This window comes from Myodes glareolus, chromosome 5 (assembly GCF_982192425.1).
Source record: "Myodes glareolus chromosome 5, mMyoGla1.1, whole genome shotgun sequence".
In the NCBI taxonomy this organism is placed as follows: domain Eukaryota; kingdom Metazoa; phylum Chordata; class Mammalia; order Rodentia; family Cricetidae; genus Myodes; species Myodes glareolus.
In genome coordinates, this window is record NC_142030.1 from 59,636,353 (window position 1) to 59,657,565 (window position 21,213).

The 21,213-nt window shown below is 42.9% G+C and overlaps 1 long non-coding RNA gene across 1 annotated transcript in view; it reads right to left on the reverse strand.

The window, feature by feature from the left end:
• The window catches only part of LOC125391903 (uncharacterized), a 54,000-nt gene extending 39,956 nt beyond the window's left edge, over positions 1 to 14,044 (reverse strand). The window contains exons 1-2 of the long non-coding RNA XR_015001348.2: positions 13,509 to 14,044; positions 12,663 to 12,703 (exon numbers count right to left, since the gene is read on the reverse strand). This is a non-coding gene — a long non-coding RNA (uncharacterized LOC125391903). The remainder of the gene's footprint in view (positions 1 to 12,662; positions 12,704 to 13,508) is intronic.
• Positions 14,045 to 21,213: the final 7,169 nt, after the last annotated feature.

Genomic DNA, 21,213 nt, shown 5'->3' on the forward strand with positions numbered 1-21,213 from the left:
GCTACTACAGGCAGCAGAGATATTGGCCTCCTATAAACATCAGTTTCTCTGGGACAAACTAGCCACACCCATTTGGAGAAGGAAATGGAAGCTTGTACTACTGAGTGCCAAATATGTGTGAGACTCTCCCATATACCTCATCTCATGGCCGTGTTCACAACAAGCCAGAGAGGTAGACACTGTTATTTAGTGTGTTCTTTTAAACAAATGAATGAACTGAGAGTGTATCCTGTACAGACCTTATAGGCAGAATTTAAATACAATATTAGTATAGTTACTGATGGAATTCCATAAACTAATGATGTCTGAGCAATCTGTTTTAGGTAAGTCAAAGAGAGACACAGAGAAAGGATGGGCAAGATATTAGTAGTCTTCTAAGAAGTAAGTCAGTCTATGCATGCAGGTCAAACTATAGTAGCCATGTCAGCTAGACTAGAGGCAGGATTCTAGCTACCAAAGACAAGAACATCATTAACTATAAGTTAAGCATGGTTACTCCCAAATAGATATCACAGCTTCTGTTCTCCACCTGAGTTAAGAGCTGATGATGGGCCTGATGACGTAGCAAAGAATGAAACCTAAACAAAAGAGGAAGTGGAATGTCTATAGTACATCAGTGCTTGGAGAAGTTTCATAGTGTGGGAAATCAGGGAGCCCTGAAATGTAGATTTCTTGCTATTGCAAATTAGCTATCTCTGTTGGTGGTGCTCTCATTATTTCTTCCAGAGAACTGGATTAGATGCCCTCTTCACTGGAAGCTGCACTATGGATTATTAATGAAGTAACTTAAACTTCAAATATGAAGGGTGCATATGTAAACACGTGTCTGCATGAGTCTAGGTTAGGGAACAAGAAAGAGAAGGAGCATGAGATAGAAGGGCTGAGGAGGGACAACAGCCACAGAAAGAAAGCACTTAGCATGTTACAGTCCCATGGAGAAGGAGAAAGCACTTAGCATGTTACAGTCTCCTGGAGAAGGAGAAAGCACTTAGCATGTTACAGTCTCATGGAGAAGGAGAAAGCACTTAGCATGTTACAGTCCCACGGAGAAGGAGAAAGCACTTAGCATGTTACAGTCTCATGGAGAAGGAGAAAGCACTTAGCATGTTACAACCACAGGGAGAAAGCATTCAGCATGTTATAGTCACAGGGAGAAAGCACTCAGCATGTTCCAAACCCTGAATGTAAGACTCTGGTTCACATTTTTAAAGAAGCAAAGTTGGAGTGTGATTTGAACTAGTTCTTTTTAATTCATTCAATCATTTACTTATTTATCTGTGTGTGCATGCATATGTGTGAGAACACACATTCTGTGACATGTGTGAAGGTCAAAGGACAGCTTGGGGAACAGGTTCTCTCTTTGCACCATGTGAGTTCCAGGGGTAAACTCAGCCCATTGGACTCGACAGCAAGTCATCTTGCCAGCCCAAAGTAAGTTTTGGTATAGATTTGCTACAGGTATTAAGGTAGAAAGAAGCCTTTAAGAAGAGTACAGTGTACAGCTGGGTGGTGGTGGCGCACGCCTTTAATCCCAGCACTCGGGAGGCAGAGGCAGGCGGATCTCTGTGAGTTCGAGGCCAGCCTGGTCTACAAGAGTTAGTTCCAGGACAGCCTCCAAAGCTATAGAGAAACCCTCTCTTGAAAAAACAAAATTAAAAAAAAAAAAAGAAAGAAAAGTACAGTGTACACTCAAGACACAGGAGCATGCTTCTTGAGAGGAGCCAATGTCATGAATCTGGCTCTTATATAATAGATACTTCCTATGCTTAGAGAAAAGGAGTCACTAGACTACATTAACATTATAACTCAAGTGATTAAATACTGTCCATTTTTTAAATATTGACTGAACCACGAAGAAACAGGCAACTTAACACTAGTGCTTAGCTTTTGTCCAACTTGGGGCTCTTGGCTCCAGTTGATGGAAAACGAGGATGTTTATGAATCAGCAATGAGGATTTTTGCATCTACAATCACATCTACAGCTTTCCAGTTGAAAAAAAAGTAACATTAGCAAACACAAGCTAAAAGTGATCATCACATGATCCTTGGTGTCCGAAGTCCTTCTGACTGTGTGTTGCTTTTATTGGTTAATAAAGAAGCTGCTTTCAGCTGATGGCTTAACAGAGTAAAGCCAGGCTAAAAGATATATATAGAGAGAGAGTGGGCAGGGTGGAGGAGACGCCATGTAGACCCACCGGAGACAGACTCCAGGGATGGAACTTTACCCAGAAAGCCACAGCCACATGACGATGCACAGATTAATGGAGATGGGTTTGTTTAGGATATAAGAGTTAGCCAGAAATATGCTTAAGCTATTGGCCAAACAGTATTGCAAATAATATAGTTTCTGTGTGATTATTTCAGGAGTCTGGGTAACCGGGAAACAAACAAGCAGCCTCCCCCAAAAGATACTCAGGAAAAGAACAAGCGGCCTTCCCCAACAGATCCTCCTAAGTTCTAATGAAGTTTCAGTGGCGCAAAACGTTGTCCAGTCAGGAAAAAAAAATTTTTTTCAAGTTCAATTCCAGAAAAACCATGATGCTTAACCAACACCACTCCCCACCCTTTTTGACTGTTACACTGGAAGTATAGGTTTCCTTTTTGTAAATACATTTGTAAGCTGATAAACTTAGAGCTAGTGATGTTATTGGTGAGAACATTGAAAGAAAGTTCTTGTACGCTAAAAGTGACACACGACCCTGGAAGATGAACCTTGGCATGAATGCCTTTCTGAACCTTCGATCTAGATGTTTGCCCATGGTCTTCTCAGTTGCACCCCTCGTGGCCAAATTCTTCCTCTCTTTACGGTCTTCCTTCTCTCCTTTCTTCATCATTTGCTCCACCATTGTTCATTCGGTTACATCCGGGATTTCTAGGGAAATCGCTGCTGTATCTCAAGCTCCCTGTGTGGCTATTGGGAAATATTATCCTCCAAATCAAATATTCCCATCCTAGAAGGAGGAAACTTAAGACTCCATAAGTTCCTAACTGAAACACTGCATTCTAAAAAGAGGCTCCTTAGGATGTAGGAAGTAAACAAGATTCACAAGGCCTCTTTTGTCCCCCACCCTCGTTATAGAATCAGTACTTCTTGTTGGAAACAGAGGGAGACTCTTCAACCTCCTGATGCCTGCTGGTCTTGCAGAGAGCTCAGAGATGCAACTTTTGTGAGCCATCATCCATGCTAGCATGGACTTTTTGGTAATACAGCTGCCTTTGGATTGTCCATTCTCTGGTAATTAGCCACAGTAAACTCGCCAGTTTGCCAAACTAGATTTTGGTAGAATCATTATTTTGGTCTGTCATTGATTCCCTGTCTGGGTTTACGTAGGCATTTGCTCATGTCTCCCAGAAAAACTCACACAACAGTTAACAGAGAAGATGCCAATAGACAAAGACCCCTGCCCCCTACTTTCCATCATTTTCATCCTCAACCTCCTTTCTGGTCTACTCTCTGACGTCATCTGGATTATCCTTTCCTTCTCATCTGCACGCTGTTATCTGATATCAAACCCTTCAAACCTATTCTCATGTCCTTGCAAGTTTGGACCAGAAGTTGACTTACTGTTATCTCATATATTAGTTTCCTAACATTGCTTTAACAAGCAGCTTAAAACACACAATTTTTTTACCTTAGTTTTGAAGGTCAGAAGTCTGGGTCAGATGACACTGGACTGACATCAAAGCGCTGGAGAGACTTCATTCCTTTCTAGAAACTCCACAAAAGCATGCCCGTGCCTTTTCCGGGTCTTAGTTGCAACCCATACTCCTTGGCTCCTAGATTTGCTCCTGTTCTCAAAGCCCGCACTGGCACACAGTTCTTCTTCCTTTGAATTACTGTCTTCCTTCCCCATTATTTAAGAAACCTTGTGATTTTGTTGGAGCCCCTCAGATAATCCGAGATAATCTCCTTGTTTTAAACTCCATAATTTAGCAATGTTAACTATCTCAACTTTGCAATTCAACATCTCACAGCTTGTGAGCATGGCAGAGGGGGTGTTGGCCCACTACACTCCATCCCTAAGAGTATACTCAGTGTTCAATATGATAGACAGGAAGTCTCCAACTGCTAAGACAGCCTGCCAGAATGTCTGATCTTAGCCACATAGAAAGAAGCGGGACTGTCTCTTGGTAGTAAAGCTTCATTTTAAAGGGACATAAATTTTGAAAGCAAATGAACCTATGATTAAATTCTAGTTTTTGCAACTTAGGAGCTTTGCGGCCTTGGTAAACCTGGTAAACCCCCAAATCTCCATTTCCTTGGTGTTAATTTGAGAATATTTACTTCACAGTGTTTCTAAACGCAGAAGTAAAATAATCAAAGCAAAAATCCTGGCTCATAGGCTCCCTACTGATGCAGATTTCCTACCTCCACAAACCACAGCAGCTCCCGCCTCACTCAGGGAGACCACTATCGCTCCCTGCCCTGATATCTAATCAATCAGCATGCACTGAGAAGCTATGTGATACAAGGGACAGCAGAGAACCTGAGGGTGACACAGGACATGAGATGTCAACCTGGTCAGGGAATCTATATGTTAGGTCACAGAAGCAGGCGGCTGTCACCCCTGACATCATACAACTCACCCTAGCGAATCGACCTATCTTTAATACTGGTTGAATTCAAGAGATGAAGAGTCAACACTGAACTAGAATGAGATGAAGCCACAGCATCAAGGGCATTTGGGAGGGCTTGGCAACAAAGGCTGTGGTCAGAAAACCTGTGAGGGTGCTCGGAGGTGGTTTGTGCTGAGCAAAAGCTTTGAGTTCTCTCTTCCGTGACCTTCAACAGTCCTGTTTACTTGTTGGGAAGCATTTAGTCTGAGACAGGGTGAGTAAGTCACAAGAATACCATCCCTACACACTGCCATCTCCCACCTCCTCCCTCTGACAGCCTACCTCCTTGCCAAGTTCCTTCCCTCCTCCCTCCCCTATCTCAACATGATACAAAACAGCCTTTCTGCTTTTCTGGGATTAGTGAGAAGCAATGCCCTGTAATTATAGTCATCTTATCTCCTTTGAATTCACCAAAATTACCCCTTTTCTTTAGATCAGCATCATTGCCGCATGATGGATGGTATTGGTAAGCTTTGTGCAATGGTGAAATGTTGTTTTCTTAAAGTGACATCTGCTGCAATAGACTAATGTTCCTATCTGCCTGACTCATTTGGGGGAACATGTCCACATGCCAATGTGGATGGGTGGGTGGGGTGGCATGCAAGATGAGCGGAGCATCTGGCAGAATATGTTTCAATGTTTCAGATGAAGAGTAAGACTATTCAGTTTCCTGCAGAAGTACAGTAGACACTAACCCTTCTACACTGTCTGAAGAATGGAGACGTGCCCTGCTTCCAAAAGCCTTTTTGTCTCCTTGAGGAATCCTCATTCCTGTCCCCTTGTCCTCCACAACCTGAAGCCTTCTTGGTTTGTCTCTCCCTGTGCTCTCCTCCAAACCCAGGGTCCATATTGGAACTAATGTCCTTAGAAATCTGCAGCCCTTAAAGACCCCATCCAAATGTCACTTCCTTTATGATGTCACCTTTAGATAGAGCTGAGGTCCTGACTGCTGTACCTGCTCATACCTGGAATGTTTAAAAGGAAATTAGATCAGGCGGTAAAAAAAAAAAAACAAACCCAACAACATGGTGAAGCAACTCAGAGGTCAAATAACATTCAAGGAACTGGTACCACCTATGAACTGAAAAGACAAAAGAGGCAGTGTCCTGTGAACCTCCAGGGCTCTCAGGGCTGAAGCACACCATCACTATAGCTATGACATGAAGCAAAGACAGATGGGACAAAATGGCCCAGCTTCCCCTTCCTCCTGCCTTCCGTCTCCCATGAGTGTTTTCCATGGGGTGAATGCTTGTAAACACCAGTGGACAAAGGGACCTAGGAGATACAGCCTACAGAACTCAGCTTTCTGACAGAGAAACAAAAGAAAATGGGGTAATCTAGAGACTAGGATGCCCACGCCCAACAGCACGGCTTGAGTTGTGGATGCACCTTCTCTACACTGCTGCCACACTGCCTCGTCATTTACTGTGGTGTAGATGAGAAATGCCCCCCTCTAGGCTGTGTAATTGAATACTTCTTCTCCAGTTGGCAACTTTTGGGGAAAGTTATGGAATGTCAAGGAGACCATGTTTTGTGGGAGGAAGTAAGTATATCACTGGGAACTGACTGAGTTTTATTGCCTGGTCTTACTTCCTGTTCTCTCTCTTTCTCTGCTTCCTGTGTGCAGAGGAAATGGGACCTCTCTGTTTGCTGACTGCCAGGCAGGCTCCCACCTCCTGCTGTCATGCCATCATGGAATAATGAGCTGTCTGGAATTGGAACGTTAAACCAAAATAAACCCTCTCTTCTCTAACTTATTTTTGCCGGGGCATTTTATCACAGCAACAGAAACATGACTAAGACATCACTCATTTAAGTATTCTTCACCTTTCCTTTCCTTTCTCCCAACTGGGTGGGGTAAAGATGCAATGGCAAGAGCTGAAGCAACCATCCTGAACTTCAAAATCCAAAGTGTGCTTTGAGGAGGAAGAAGAAAACAGAAGGAACTTGAGTCCCTGATGATGAAGCATCCATTAGTGTTGTTTGCTGGACATCAAAGGAAAATGAACTTTTCTGGGGCCCGTTATTACTTTTAAGGTCTTTTCACATGAACCCCCTCTTCATGAACACAGCAACCTCTTGCTTCAGGAAACATTTTTGAGCATGTGAAACTCCAGCACCTCAAAATACACCTTTAAGGGGATGGAATTAATTTCTTATTTTTGTGTTCAGAGACAAATGTCTGCCTAGTAATAAACATTAACAGTATGGAATGATGTTGAAATAACCAGGCTAGCTAAGGATAAAACAATTATATTTTATTTATTACAAGGGGAAAACTCACGAAACAGGAAACGAGAAATCCAAGCACAGCAATGTGGCGATGTTTTACCCTGGGTCCTAACGAAGCCACGCCTTAACTAAGACCCACCTCTTAAAAATGATTGGCTTACAAGGTTCTCCATCAGAATGAGGAAAAATATTGTGATGAGCTGAGTCCCTAAGAACAATGCTGCTCAGACTTTAGCATGGGGGCAAAAGGGCCTGCAGAAGTTGATGAGACAGCGATTGCTGGGTCCTAGAGGCAGAGATTTTGAATCAGCATACTTGGAGCTTAGGGGTTCTGAGACTTTGTATCTTAACAAGTTCCAGAGCGACAAGGAAGCCACTGCAGAGAGAAAAATGAGCTGCCAGAGAGGAGAGAGACCAAGTCAGTGTGTGCTCCACTTCCACATTCAAGGATGCTGAACCTCTGAAAACCATATACGCGGGACTGAGGAGATGGCTCGGTGGGTAAGGGTCCTTCCTGCTCAAGCACAAGGATTTGAATTCAATTCCCCAGGACCTATATAAAAAGTCCAGATGTGGGGGGAGGAGGGTGGACAGGAGCAAAAATGTCAAGAAGATGCCTGGGGCTTGGTGGCCACATGCTCAGCCCTAAAGTGACAAGCCCCATGTTCAATGAGAGATCATATCCCAAGAGAATAAGGTAGAAAGCAACAGAGGAGGGCACCTGGCACCCTCCTCTGGCCTGCACATGCTCGCACGGGCACACACCTGCATGAACATGTTTACACACCTCTCATACAAGCACACACAAACTCTCAGAGGTGAAATGAAAACACCAGAGACTCTCCACATTCCTGCATCAGGAAAGATTATTAGAGAACCAGAGGAGGCCCTGAACTGAAGTTGGTGGCCTGGGTGGATCCAAGTGGTTCGATAAAAGAGCAATGTGAACACCTACAAAGAAACTGGTGGCTGCCAGTGGACAGGGTATCCACTGTTCTGCCGTCCACACTGCTGAGGGACAGATTGTATACTCACAATGGGGCCACCGCAGTGGCCTCTTCTAAGCAGAGACTGCTGGGGAGACTTTCTGCTTTTTAGCTGTCACAGATAAGTACACAGTGAATGCTCCAAAAAAAGAAAGAACCAAAGGGGGGAAAAAAAAAACTTGCAATGTGAATTTGCCATTCAAACGCAATTTCATTGCAGGTCTGCAAGCTTATCAGCCTCCTTCAGCTAAATTACTACCCCTGCGTGCCTCCCACACAGACACACTGGTGTTGCCAAGGAGCGTGGGTGAACACCCTACCCCGCTGATCTAATCCACTTCAGTGAAATGTGTATGAGATTTCACGCCGACAGCAGGGCAGAATAAGTGATTTTGCGGGCCTAGAAATAAATTATTGGCTGTCTAAACATCTACCAAATTTAGATACCAGCGGAACTAAAGACTTCTTCCTTTTCCTGTTCCTCCTTTCTCTTTTTCCTCTGCCCAGGCCATCTCCTTCCCCCTCACCCATGCCCCACTGAGCAGTCGGAGCTTCTCTAGCACAGCTTGGCTTCATACTAAGGAGCATACCCTCTCCTCTACTGAAGAGGCAGAGCCGCCAAGATGCTCAAGATACTCAGCTTTGGCTGCCAGTTTGCTCTGAGGCCTTTGCTTTCCTGAGCCTGACTGATCTGGACGGGCTGTAAGTCACTGCTTCTACATCTGAACAGCTCTATCGGGGAACAAAGACTGACTTCTCTTCTGGCTCTACAGGGCTAGATGTTCATGATGTGTAAATTCAGACCATAGTCCCTCAACTGCTCCCAAGAGAAAACTGCATGAAGTCTTTATTTCAAGAGTTTTCATGTTCTGTTAAGAAGAAAATAAGAACAAGAAAACCTCATTTTATTTATCTATCATCTCATCTGTCATATCATATCTATCATATCATCTGTCATAATCTATCAAATCATCTATCTACCATCTACCTACCATCATCTATTTACCTACCTATCTACCTACCTATGCACGTCTACCTACCTACCTGTTCATCTATATATCTATCTATAGTTCTCTCCTGTCAACCGCTTCTTGGTGTTTCTGGCCTCACATCTCTCTCTCCTCTCCACTCAGCACCTTCTTACCTCAGCCTGTGAGGATAAGAGAATGCTTACAACTCTCCCAGGCACAATCAGACCAAAACACAGTGTTTGATCCCAGGCCTCCTTGCAACCACGCATGATTTGTGGAACACACTGGGAAGGAAAGGCCATTGTCTTAGTCAGGGTTTCTACTGCTGCTATGACTTGCCATGACCATAAAGCAAGTTGGGGAGGGAAACACTGTTGTTTGCCTCTGAAGAAAGTCAGGACAGGAACTCAAACAGGGCAGGATCCTGGAGGCAGGAGCTGATGCAGAGGCTATGAAGGGGTCCTGCTTACTGCCTTGCTTCCCAAGGCTTGCTCAGCCTGATTTCTTATAGAACCCAGGACCAGTGGCCCAGGGATGGCACCACCCACCAGGGTTGGGCCCTCCCCCATTGATCTCTGACTGAGAAATGCCTTAGAGCTGGATTTCAAGGAGCCATTTCCTTATCTGAGGCTCCTTCCTCTCTGATGACTCCAGCTTGGTGAAGTTGACACGCAGCCAGCCAGTCCACCCGTGAACACATTCTAGAGGAGCCTCTGTCAGTCTCTGTGGAATAGAACTCCTGGGCGGGGTGTGAACTGGGATTTAGCCATTCTGTAGCCAAAACTAATATTGTAAAAACTTACTGATGAATTTCACGCTGAAGTTCCCCACTGTGAAGTCAGACAAGCAGCAGATCGCCTTCCAGAACACTTCCTTGGATCTGGTTTTAGTATTTGTTTTTAAGAACTAGAGTGAAGGCATGCTAAAGAGCCAAGAAATCGTCACCAAATAGAGTCTTAACCTTGATGGGAAAAGCCCCTCCATGACTTTCCTGCATGGAAGGTCATCTTCCGAGAAAGAGAAGACTAGCTATGTTTTTTGTCAAAACATGGAAACAGGATCGTCTGGGAATTCATTTTTATCCCCCGTATTTGTTCAAATACTTGACTGCAGAGGAACACCGGTGCTCCTGAAAAGTGGGCTGATGACCACACGTGTAAAGCAGTTTGTAGTCACTTTGGGTCTTCTCCTCATGCTTGCTTTGGAAATAAATTTTAAAGCCTAGTGTCTCTCTCTCTCTCTCTCTCTTTTCCAAGACAGAGTTTCTCTGTATAGCTTTGGTGCCTGTCCTGGAATTCACTCTGTAGACAAGGTTGGTCTAGAACTCACAGAGATCCACCTGCCTCTGCCTCCCAAGTGCTGGAATTAAAGGTGTGCACCACCACCACCCAGTTTTAGGCTAGTGTTTCTAAAGTGTCTTATTTTACTTACAAATTTTGTTATTCTAGTTCTCAGTCTAGAAAACTCTAACATTACTTGTAGAAACTTACATGCAAGTTGAGTAAATAACAGTGAATTGGTGCTCATAAACATATTGTGCAGAACCAATAAATGCAATCTATTTTATTTGCTTCATTAATAATTCTAATAGAACCTTACCAAATACTTAGATTGTTCTTATAAATGTAGTATTTAGTGATTATTCTTACATTATGGTGACTAGTTTGTTTTTGTGTTTTTCAAAACTGGGTATCATTACATAGCTCTGGCTGTCCTGGAATTCACTATGTAGATCAGGCTAGCCTTGAACTAACAGAGATCTGCCTGCCTCTGCCTCCCTAGTGCTGGGTTAAAGGCATGCACCACTAATCAATCCCAGTGGCTAAGGCTACTTTTATGCCCTTGCCACACCACAATGTTGAGTATAGATATGGTAAACTTCTCTTCTGCTTTTCATGTAAAAACAACCACACATCTAATTTAAATTGGAATTATAAACCCTACCAATATGCTAGGAATCTGATTGTTTAGTGGTACATAGTAGACTTCTCTGTCTTAAGATAATATATATCTTGCTTTCTTACAGGCTGTAGGTTCGCTGGACTTCCAAGGGCACTTATCACTCAACTGCAGCCATATGCCAATCCAGAATGGCACCAGTATGCCCTGGAGGCATGGCAGGGGGCAGGGGTTGTGCTACAATAGCTAGCTACCCCCTTCATTCAAGTCTAATACACATTTGAGAATGGTCACTTCTTACACAAAAGATTTTTAAATTATAGATTGTTAATTTTAAGACTTCCTATATGTGTTTATTAGAAATTAATAAAGGTCTGTGGAACTCCATGATGAACAGAAGCATAATATTTGTGTTTTACTAGCAACATCTAGTAATTGTAGAAATTTCTCATCACGAATATAGAAGCTACATTAGTCAAACATAAAACATGGCAATAAACACTAGTTATAACATACAATCACAATGCAGTATGTTTTCCATTAGTTTGTTATTGTACCATTGGTATGCTGCCTAGACACAAATATATGATAAATGAGGCTGATTTTATTTGTGCGTAGATGATATAGTATGAAACACATATGTATTAGTATATTATTAAATATCTTTAATAATTAATTTTACTTTAAAAATATTTATTCTATTTAACTATGTATATATGTATGTGTGTGTTTAGAGGGTATGTACATGTGAGTGTAGGTAGCCGAAGAGAGAAGAGGGTATTAGATTCACTATCTTGCGTTACAAGCAGTTGTGAGCTACCAAATATGGGTTCTGAGAACCAAATTCAGGTCCTCTGCAAGAGCAGTCTGAGCTCTTAACCATTGAGCCGTCTCTCTAGCCACAATAATTAATTTTAAAAACCCATATTTTATCACGTTGTTTAGCAAATTAGACAGTTTAGAATCTACGAACTTTATATACATTTCTATACATACATTTCTCTTTCTCTGTACACAGATCTATACTAACACATACTTAAATGCACTCTGTTAGTGTGTGTTGCTGAAGCTAAGTGTCTCACACATATTCTTTCCAGTAAGGCTCAAGGCAAGCAATCAGGTAGATAATTAACCTCATTCCTGCGAGCTGAAACGGCTTTAGTAACTGACCGAAAACACTTAGCTTCTCAACATGGAGCGCAAACATAAGTCTAACTCTAGTTGATTCTTTATTGACATGCTATCTATATTCCCAATTTATATTATCAGCTGGAACCTACTTCTGCAAAATTCTCAAGGAGCTGAAGAAACTGGAGAAAGGTGGTAGTCATACGGAAGCATTACTTATAAACAAATACAAAATATGAAAGTGATTATTTAATACTAACTAAAGAATGCAAACTTTCTGCAAAATAGTGATTCTACATATAAGAAACTCCCTGAGTACATTAAAAATATTATTCAGCCTGCCATAAAACAAATCATACATAATTTTCAGGCTTTAATATGTCTTGTTCTTGTGAAACAATGGTCTAGGATTTGTGTTGCCTGCCTTATTTCTGAGATAAGCCAAACGATAAGAGCCTGCATCAGCCCATGCTTCCTAATATTTATAATGTTTTTTTGTCAGACACAAAATGAAGGCAGAGATGGCAGGCTTTCAACCTGCTTTTAGCTCTTGTGTAGGCCAACTGAGAAGCCAATGCACTTTTAGAAAAGGCAGCTTCCAGAAGCCTGTGGAGTTTTTCCCTACAACATAGCATAAACTCAGCCGCTTTACGTTACCTTGTAACTTGTTCCTCACCTACCTGTGACTTGCCTCCATGGAAGATGTCAAGATTCTCGTCTATGGATACCCTGTGAGGGCATGCGCTGCACACGTGTGAGTACACATGATGGAACAGGCAGAAAGTTCCCACAGAAAGTCTCCCTGGGTACAGCTCCTGTTACTGCTTACCTTGGCTGATCCACCGTGGCAGGAGCATGGATCCAAAAGGCCTGTGATGAGAATACCATCTTGGGATAGATATTCTTTTAGGCTCTCAACAGTATCTACCTATCTCATGTTTCCCAGCTAGATAGGCAATCCCAACTTTCCTGCAGAATACAGCTCCCCCCAGCCTGGCCAAGTACTCAGCTACTCCATGCTGAGAAAGATAAATCTTATAGGTCAATCATACTGAAATATATTTAAGATTTGCTGAACAAATAAATGAATAATAAAAAACAAGGTCCTTTCTACACTGAGTTCTTTCTTTTCCAAAGCTCAGATCTGTGAGAGCATTTTCTCATTTTTCCTTCATTTAGTGCAAGTTTGATTTGAGCTAGGCCTTCATGGGGGTCCAGTTCAACCAGTCATGACCGTGTTTGCTTTATTTCTAGTATACCTGCGCACACCCATGGCCTGCACCCTCCCGAACAGCATCCAGAGACACCATAGCAGGTGCTCTGGGTGTGGTTTCATCTAACTGCGTTAGAATTTCAACTTTCGAGCTGGATTTTTTTTTATTAAGTCTACACAATTTTAGTAGGTGGGAGAAGGGCGAGAGGAGGGAGGACGAGGGGGCCCGAGGGAAGCCTGGAGGTTGGCCTAGTGTTGAAGAGACTCAGAACTTTACAAAGGCTTACTGGTATGGAGGAAAAAAAAATTCCAGGGAAAGTTAGCAAAAGCATGGGGCCTGTAAACACCAAATAATAAGAACCCGTCATCAGGAACGCAAGGGACCTTTTCAGGAGAGAAGCATCGAGAATTCCAGGAAGCACATATTCAAAGCCTGTTTCCTAGGCAGCTGAAGCCACCCACCTTCCTTTGAACAAACGGAGGCCAATTCAGTTCTCAAATGTGCCATTTGCCTCGGCTTTCAAAATAATCCCAAGTGTTCAGCTCGGTTCTCTTGTCTTTTGAAAGCAGCCAGTAGAAGGGTTTCGTGTTGTTCTCTAGCAGACCGCGGACACACTTTAATCACACACCTTGCCCTCTTACAACAAGGCTCCACTTCTATGATGTCTTTAACCTAAGCTGCACCTTCAGTATCTCCAGTACCTTTTTTTTTTTGCTCCTTTAAAATGAACAGAGTGAGACATCTATTACTGGTATCTGAAACCCCACAGTAGCTGCTTAAAAAGTCTGGCTTGACTTCAGGGAAATGCAAATTAAAACTGCTTTGAGATTCTGTCTCACCCCAGTCCAAATGGCTATTATCAAGAAAATAAAGAACATCAACCGCCTAGGGAAACAGAAAGCCTTACTCACGCCGGGAGGAGGGTAAACTGGTGTAGCCATTGTGGACAGCAGTATGGTGGTTTCTCAAAACGCTTAAAATGGACCTATTGTATGACCCTGCTATTCCAATCCTGAACGCATACATACAGGACTCCATGTCTTTCGACACTGTGTTCATTGCTTCTCCATCTACAGCAGCAAGGAAAAGGAGGCAGCTCAGACGTTCGTGAACAGATAGCGAAAGTGTGGTGCACAGACACAGTGAAACTTCATTCTGCTACAGAAAGCAGAAAGGTTATGAAATTTGAAGGAAAATTAGTGAATCTGGAAACTATATTAATGGAGAAAACATGTCCTCTCTTGTGCAGATAAATGTATGTATATGTAAGCCATGGAATTATGAAAGAAGGCAAGAGAGAGAGAGAGAGAGAGAGAGAGAGAGAGAGAGGAAAGAAGTATAGAGGAAGATGGGTGAATAATAGAACAAGTGTCGTGAAGACAGGAAGGAGGCTGCTGGGGATGGATGGGTACGCAGCTGGCAAGGGCATGAAGGGGAAGAAAGGAAAACAAAAAACAAGTTTCAGATTTAACACATGCACACACGTAAATGTGGCTTTAGTTAGACTGTGGTACATTTATATGATAAAATATTATATAGCTAGTATTGAACATATTCTACAAAAATAATGATATACAGGGAAGTTTAGGACATAGCATTATTGTCATTATTACAGTGGTGGGAAAGGATCAACAAATACTCTCCCCCTGAGCTACGCCCACAGAATATAGAATCAAATGAAAGTAAAATCATAAAATCAGCCCAGCAAAGTAAAAAGGTGGGTCTGGAAAGAAAAGAACCAAAATGTTAATTATTTAAAATAATAATAAAGAGAACACAACGCACAAAACAAACAAGAATTGTACAGTATAAAGCCACGGGGCTGGCACGGAGCTCGGCAGGAGCGCACCTGCCTGGCACACTTAAAGTGCTAAGGTTCAACCCGCAGTTTGAAAGAAAGCGCACAGGGTTTTCTGTGATCTCAAACTCTTCTTCCAGATCTCTTCTCTCCACCCAAAGCACCGAGTCTCGTCTTCAGAGGCCAACATCTTATTCTGTCCTAGGTATGTAAGAGCTCTTTGAAAGCATGTCCTGTCCTCAGGACCGTTCTTATTTTCCTCTTGTACACAGATACCCACCTTCGAGGACTAAGCACAGAACTACACACAGCAGGCATAGGATTGAATGCTTCGGCAGCAGAGCCAGAGCAGTGTGAGGCAGGAGGGGATGTTAGGGTACAGAAAAAGTGATGAAGCTCACTCGCTTAAATAAGATGACAAATAAACGCAGAAGGGTGTTTTCATGAGCCTCTGCATTCTCCAGGAGGAATGAATGACGTTTTAATTTGAAAACAGTCTCTCTCTCTCTCTCTCCTTTCTCTCGTGTGTCTGTCTGTCTGTCTCTGTGACTGTCTGTCTCTTCCTCTGTGTGTGTGTGTGTGTGTGTGTGTGTGTGAGAGAGAGAGAGAGAGAGAGAGAGAGAGAGAGAGAGAGAGAGAGAGAGAACAGAGAGAGAGCTCCTCGATAGGATCCCTTAGCAGTCAATGTAGAATGGTCATGCTTAACAACTACACCTGCACTGAACAGAAGCAAGCACCTGGTCTCCACCGCATTGTACCACCACTTCCATCCCAAACTCTAATTTTGAGGTCAGAGGACACACAGAGAGGAGCATGATCAACCTAAGCACCTATGGGATCCTAGCTGGAGCAGCCTTTAGAAAAAAAAGAATACAGCAGAAGTCGCTGTAGGCAGAGAACAAGAGACAGCCAGTCCTTTAAAAGTCACCCCCAACACCCTCTACTATAGTTTCCCAGAGAGCCTGGCATAGTTGCCCTTCTGTGAGGACACAGCAAACCAGTCCTTTCCTGCTACGACTGGAATGTCTTATAGGGTGGGGATTTGGAAAAAGGCTTAAGGTAAGCCTTGGCAAAACCAACTCACAGTCCAGCGGCCAGATGTATTTTTGTTTTGACTTGTTTTGGCTTGACTTTGAGTGTGTAGTGTTTTATAAACACCTGATTTGCGATGGCGCAGGTGTGCTCCAGTTTGCCCAGGCCCCCCTCGTCCTAGTCATTCTCGTCACACTTCTTGTAACTTATATTTAGCATCCTCACTGCTGTTAGGAATGCAACCATGGGAACAGAGATTCTCGTAGCAGGAAGACTATGGTGAAAATACTCATTAGTAGGCAGCATCCAGGAAGTGCTTCTGCTGTACTGGATTCTATCCTGAGTTTTATATATTGACAGCACCTAAGGTTCCAAGCAGGCGAAAGCCTACACTGCTGGGATTCTACGCTGATTCCTTCCAACCATTTCTGCTAGGCTGAATGCATCCAAGTTAGGTATTTGGAACTCTTGTTCAGATGACTGTCTTAAAGACAGTAGAACCTTGCAATTTCCTGAACTCCCAAACCCCTTCTCAGCAATGACATTGGCTACAGGGTTGCTTAGCTGGAAAGCTCTCCACACAGAATCAGGCTGGGGCTTCACCTGAAACCTTATATTCAATGGGCTTCTCTTACTGACACATTTGATTATTCATATTTCATGCATAAAGACATCAAAAGCCAGATTCACACATGTTACAGGTCCTGAAAGGCAAGTTGCAGAGCTAGCTCTATCAGACCTTCTGTGAGATTTCTTATGGTGCGATAAGACATGAAAGGGAGAGATTTGTTGGGTGATGGTGGCACACACTTTTAATTCCAGCACTCAGGAGGCAGAGGCAGGCAGATCTCTGAGCAAGGCCAGTCTGGTCTACAGAGTGAATTCCATAACAGCCAGGGCAACATAGAGAAACCCTGTCTCAAAACCAAAAAACAAAACAAAACAAGTGAAAATGAGTAAAAAAGAAACCGCAGAAGTCATTTTTACAATGGTGGTGCTGGTTTATCCAGACATTACTGGGTCTCCCTCTCTGTTCACTCTCTGTTATCTAGGGGCTCTTACCTATGGAAATTCTATGTTCACCAAAGGATTTTGCTGAGGAGTAAAATCATTAGAGGCCAGTATATGCATTAATAGACACCTTTGCTAGTAGATACATTGTTCTATGCAGCCAATAAATGATCCTTTATCACCATACTGACCAAAAACAAAACAAAACAAAAAAAACCACTCAATAGCTTAGTTAGCAGCTTCACATTGTTGAAATTGTTTTTGAAACAAATATAAACTAATAAGTTATATGTTCACATGCTTAACTACTACTAATTGCAACCTATTCTGTACAAAGACCTGTAGCCAGAGTGGGACTGCAGTGCTGACCAAAGCGGGGCCTCTGCAAAGCTGACTCTGGGGAGTTATTCCTTGAAGCGACGACCATTGCTTTCCGTAAATATATGTGAAGTATGGTGCTCACCTTTCTCAGGCTGGCTCTGACCAGAGAATGGCAGGACCCTTTCTGAACTGGTCTGCAACATTTTTGGAATCCTATCAGGTTCTGCGTTTTGATATCATCCTTAAAATGCCCCCCCTCACAAGCACAGCAACACCATTCTGCATTTTAAGTTAATTCATTACTTATTTTCTCTGTTTACACATGGATTCTTATTGCAGTAGAATATTACTTATATTACAAATATGAGGTAAATAATTATTCAAAATTTCAAAAGGCTAAGATTCTTTTGAAGGTCACCAAAATAAATCACAACAAAACACACACACATACACACACATGTCCTATGTTTGCGGAGGCCTTCAGTGCCTCTCTTCTTTCTTTCTTCCTCTCTTAGAATAAACATCCTAAGTCCTTTATAATTACTTATTCATCTTCCTTCCTTCCAAAAGCAGCACACAGATCTTTGTCCTTAAATTTACTGACCATTTTTGTCTGCCTCCATCTAAGAAAAATAAAAGGAAATCTTTCTTTTCTATTTTTATTCTTTTAGTGTAAAAGATCATCTTGAAAATTGGTTATAATGCTTATAACATTTATTCTATTTCCATTATTGAACAATTATAGAAAATGTCCTTATATTTCTGTTTCATTGGTCAGTAAATTATTTAATAATCAACCAGTTTTGCTCCTTGATCAACTTAGTTATAGCCTGATATCAAACACATTCTATGGTTGAAATCTCTAGTGGTCAGTTTAGGTCAGTCTCTTTAACACAAATAACAATGATTATACTGAGGCCCTAGCTTGTAACCTTACAGAGGCAAGAGACATATCTACAGTTTAATACAGTTAATTGAAGTACCCCACCCAGAGAACCCCACACCAGGTAAGTGTCAACATCCAGAGTGGAAAAGGAGAAGCAGGAAGAAAATGAGTTGCTGAGAGCTAATGCAGAAAACCAAAGAAATTGCAAAGATAGTTAGCTAAAGATGTTTAGCTGAGAAAAAGGCAAATTGAACTTTGAAAGAGAAACTCTATGCTTTAATATTGTAGCTATATGGCTTTCCACAGTCCTATGCCTCCTTCATATAGCACATGTCTCCAGGGTCCCAGAGCTTATAAATACTTATGAGTGACAATCATGGAGAAGCCCACAGGCGTACCTATCTACTCGACTTTACATCAACCTCTGAATTACCTACCCCCTAGGACTACACTGCTTACATAATTCAGGAAATCCAAGTAGGATAGACCTAGAAAATGCTAATGTGTATAGTCTGTAAAGGAATCCCCTACGTTCCTGCCTGTCATAGCAACAGCAAAATTGGCTGTTGAAAATGTTTGAAGGATCTTCAATCACTGTAGTTAGGGACTTCATGCTTTGCAACACCTTTGGGAACAATCACCCGTTTATATCGTATGGGTTGGTGGCTAAAGTACTTGCCACGAGAGTGTGAGGACTGGAATTCTGACCTTCGGAACCCATTAAAGTTGTATGAGGTGTCACGTGTCTGTAATCTCAGCGTGCCTTTGAGGAGACCGCAGGTGGAGAAGCTTGCCAGCTAGCAATGCATGACAGGAGGCCCTGCCCCAACCAAGGTAAGAAGGAGACCAGCACCCAAGGTTGTCCTCTGACCTTCACTTGTGAGTTGCTCACACATTTCCCCTGTGCGGGACTCCAGACCAGTGGTGGGAGATGCAGAATAAGTAGTTTCTGTCCAGATGGTTCCTAAAATGACTCCTGGGGCTAATGATCTGTTTGTCTCTGAGTTATCATCTCTGTAATCAGACTTTAACACAGCCACGTTTTACCTTCATTCTTTGGGTTTTACATCTGAACGTTCGCCTCTGAGTTTCCAGTGATTTGTCACCATTGTAAGATGGTGAGCGGAAACGATGTGAAAACCTATTGCCTTTCATCCATGTGGGAAGCTGTATAGACAAATAAGGCCCCCTTCCCAAAGTTATCTGTGCCTGTTCCCTGGTTCTTCTAAATAGGTTGAATCATACGGCAAAGGGACCTTTACAGGGCCGTGATGCTTTGAGGCATTAAGAAGAAAAGATTCTGAGTTATTCGGGGGACTCGATCTTACCTCATAAACTCATAGGAAACCCTATCAGCACTTCTGTCCCCCGCCTTCAAGACAACCTTATTTTAAGACGTTGGAAGGCTTGGCTGGCTCCTCCAGTGACTTTAGACTAAGACGTTGCTCCTTCTGTGGCTTCTTGTTCCCACTTGTTAATTATACTTTTCAGTTTTACCTCAAATTGTATTCATCTGTTTGCCTCTACATGAAAGAAACATTAGGCAACAAGAATCAGGAGAGACGGGCTCCTTTGAGGAGAGAGGCTCTTCTCAGAATTCCTGAAGCTGTGAAACCACAAGCCCAGCTGGACTTTCACAGGGCGGAGCTTGTGGCCAGGACCTGTCGGGACCGGCTTCTCAGGCAGCTCTCTGCCTTGCTTATCAGAATGATACTCGTATTTTTCCTGGATTGCTCACTCACATCTGACCTTTTTCAACAGTTGTAGGTTGTTGTCCAAACCTGTGCTGGGTAGATCTCTCTGAGGAAGTGGTTTCCACCTACAAATGATGACTGCGATGAACTTGGAAAATAGCAAGGGTGATTATAAACCAGAGGCCCTCGGAGACTCCAAGTTTATAATCCACCAAGCTGGAGCTCCAGTGCTGCCCTGCATTTCCTCAGAGTTTGCTCATTAACGAGAGCTGATGGCGAAGAACACTGGATCCAGTCACCCCTTTGAAGACAGAGAGCCTCAAACTTCTGTACACACGTCTGGGTCAAATTGTACTGTCATCTTGTTTCCATGCAAAGCCAGCCGACTTGTCTTGGACCTATATGGGGAGCAGATATCTGGAGTGCACATTGTAGACAGGATACCAACACACACAGCAGCCAGTACATGAATGCGTGGGTGTCAAGTTCAATAACGACTAACCTATGCATAGTCCCAAAGCTCAAGTGAAAATGTGACTACGGGTCAGGGCATTTGAGGGTAGCAAGTGACTGGCCAACCCCATTTGCCGGAATTTTGAAGCATTGTAGAAAAGAGATATTTGACTTCATCCACCTTCTCCAGCTGTGTTTGAAGGACCTGAGCCAAAGCACAGGATATTTTCACTGTAAGGATTTCGGATGATCATCTGGACTAAAAGTACAGAACACCTCCGTGCCATCCCAGGTCATTGACCCGGCTGTTCGCTTTGGTTGGATTTCCACCGGCCTCTTGGGGCTCTGGTTAGTTAACAAGCCCTTGTGGTCAGATTTTCCAGAAGTCGCCACAGCTTCCTTCCAGCTTATCACAGATAAATCACTCAGTTGTCCACATTTTAAATTTCAGCACATACAGTATCTTGTATTGGCTTTTCCCACCACCGCCCATATGAATTTTTATTGTTTACTCTTTTTAAATGTGTGTCAAGATATATTGTTGCTATAGACATGCTTATTTGCACCATCTGTTCCAGACTATAAGAGAAAGATCCTCAGGACAGAGGTGAAAAAGAACAGGAAGCCCATTTGGACTCTGGGATTCTGGGTTTAAATCTCTCTGTAGCGCTGAGTGCTGGGTGACTATAGAATTCCGCTTTACGCCTATCCTCATCTGTAAAGTAGGAGCCGTCATATCTAGTCGTGGCAAAGGAGCCTTTGAAATCTGTCTCCACCTCCATGCTTTGCTCAGCCAGCCTTTCTCTACCTTCTCGTCTACCCGTCACCAACTGTTGCTTTTGCTCTATCCAGCCACCCTGCTCTAAGCTGCGTTCCTCAGTCGCGCCCAGCAGCCTCTCTCTATCAAGGGCATTTGCCCCTCCCCTTTCTCCTCTCCCCAGGTACCCACCTAATTTGCTCTCCCATGTCCT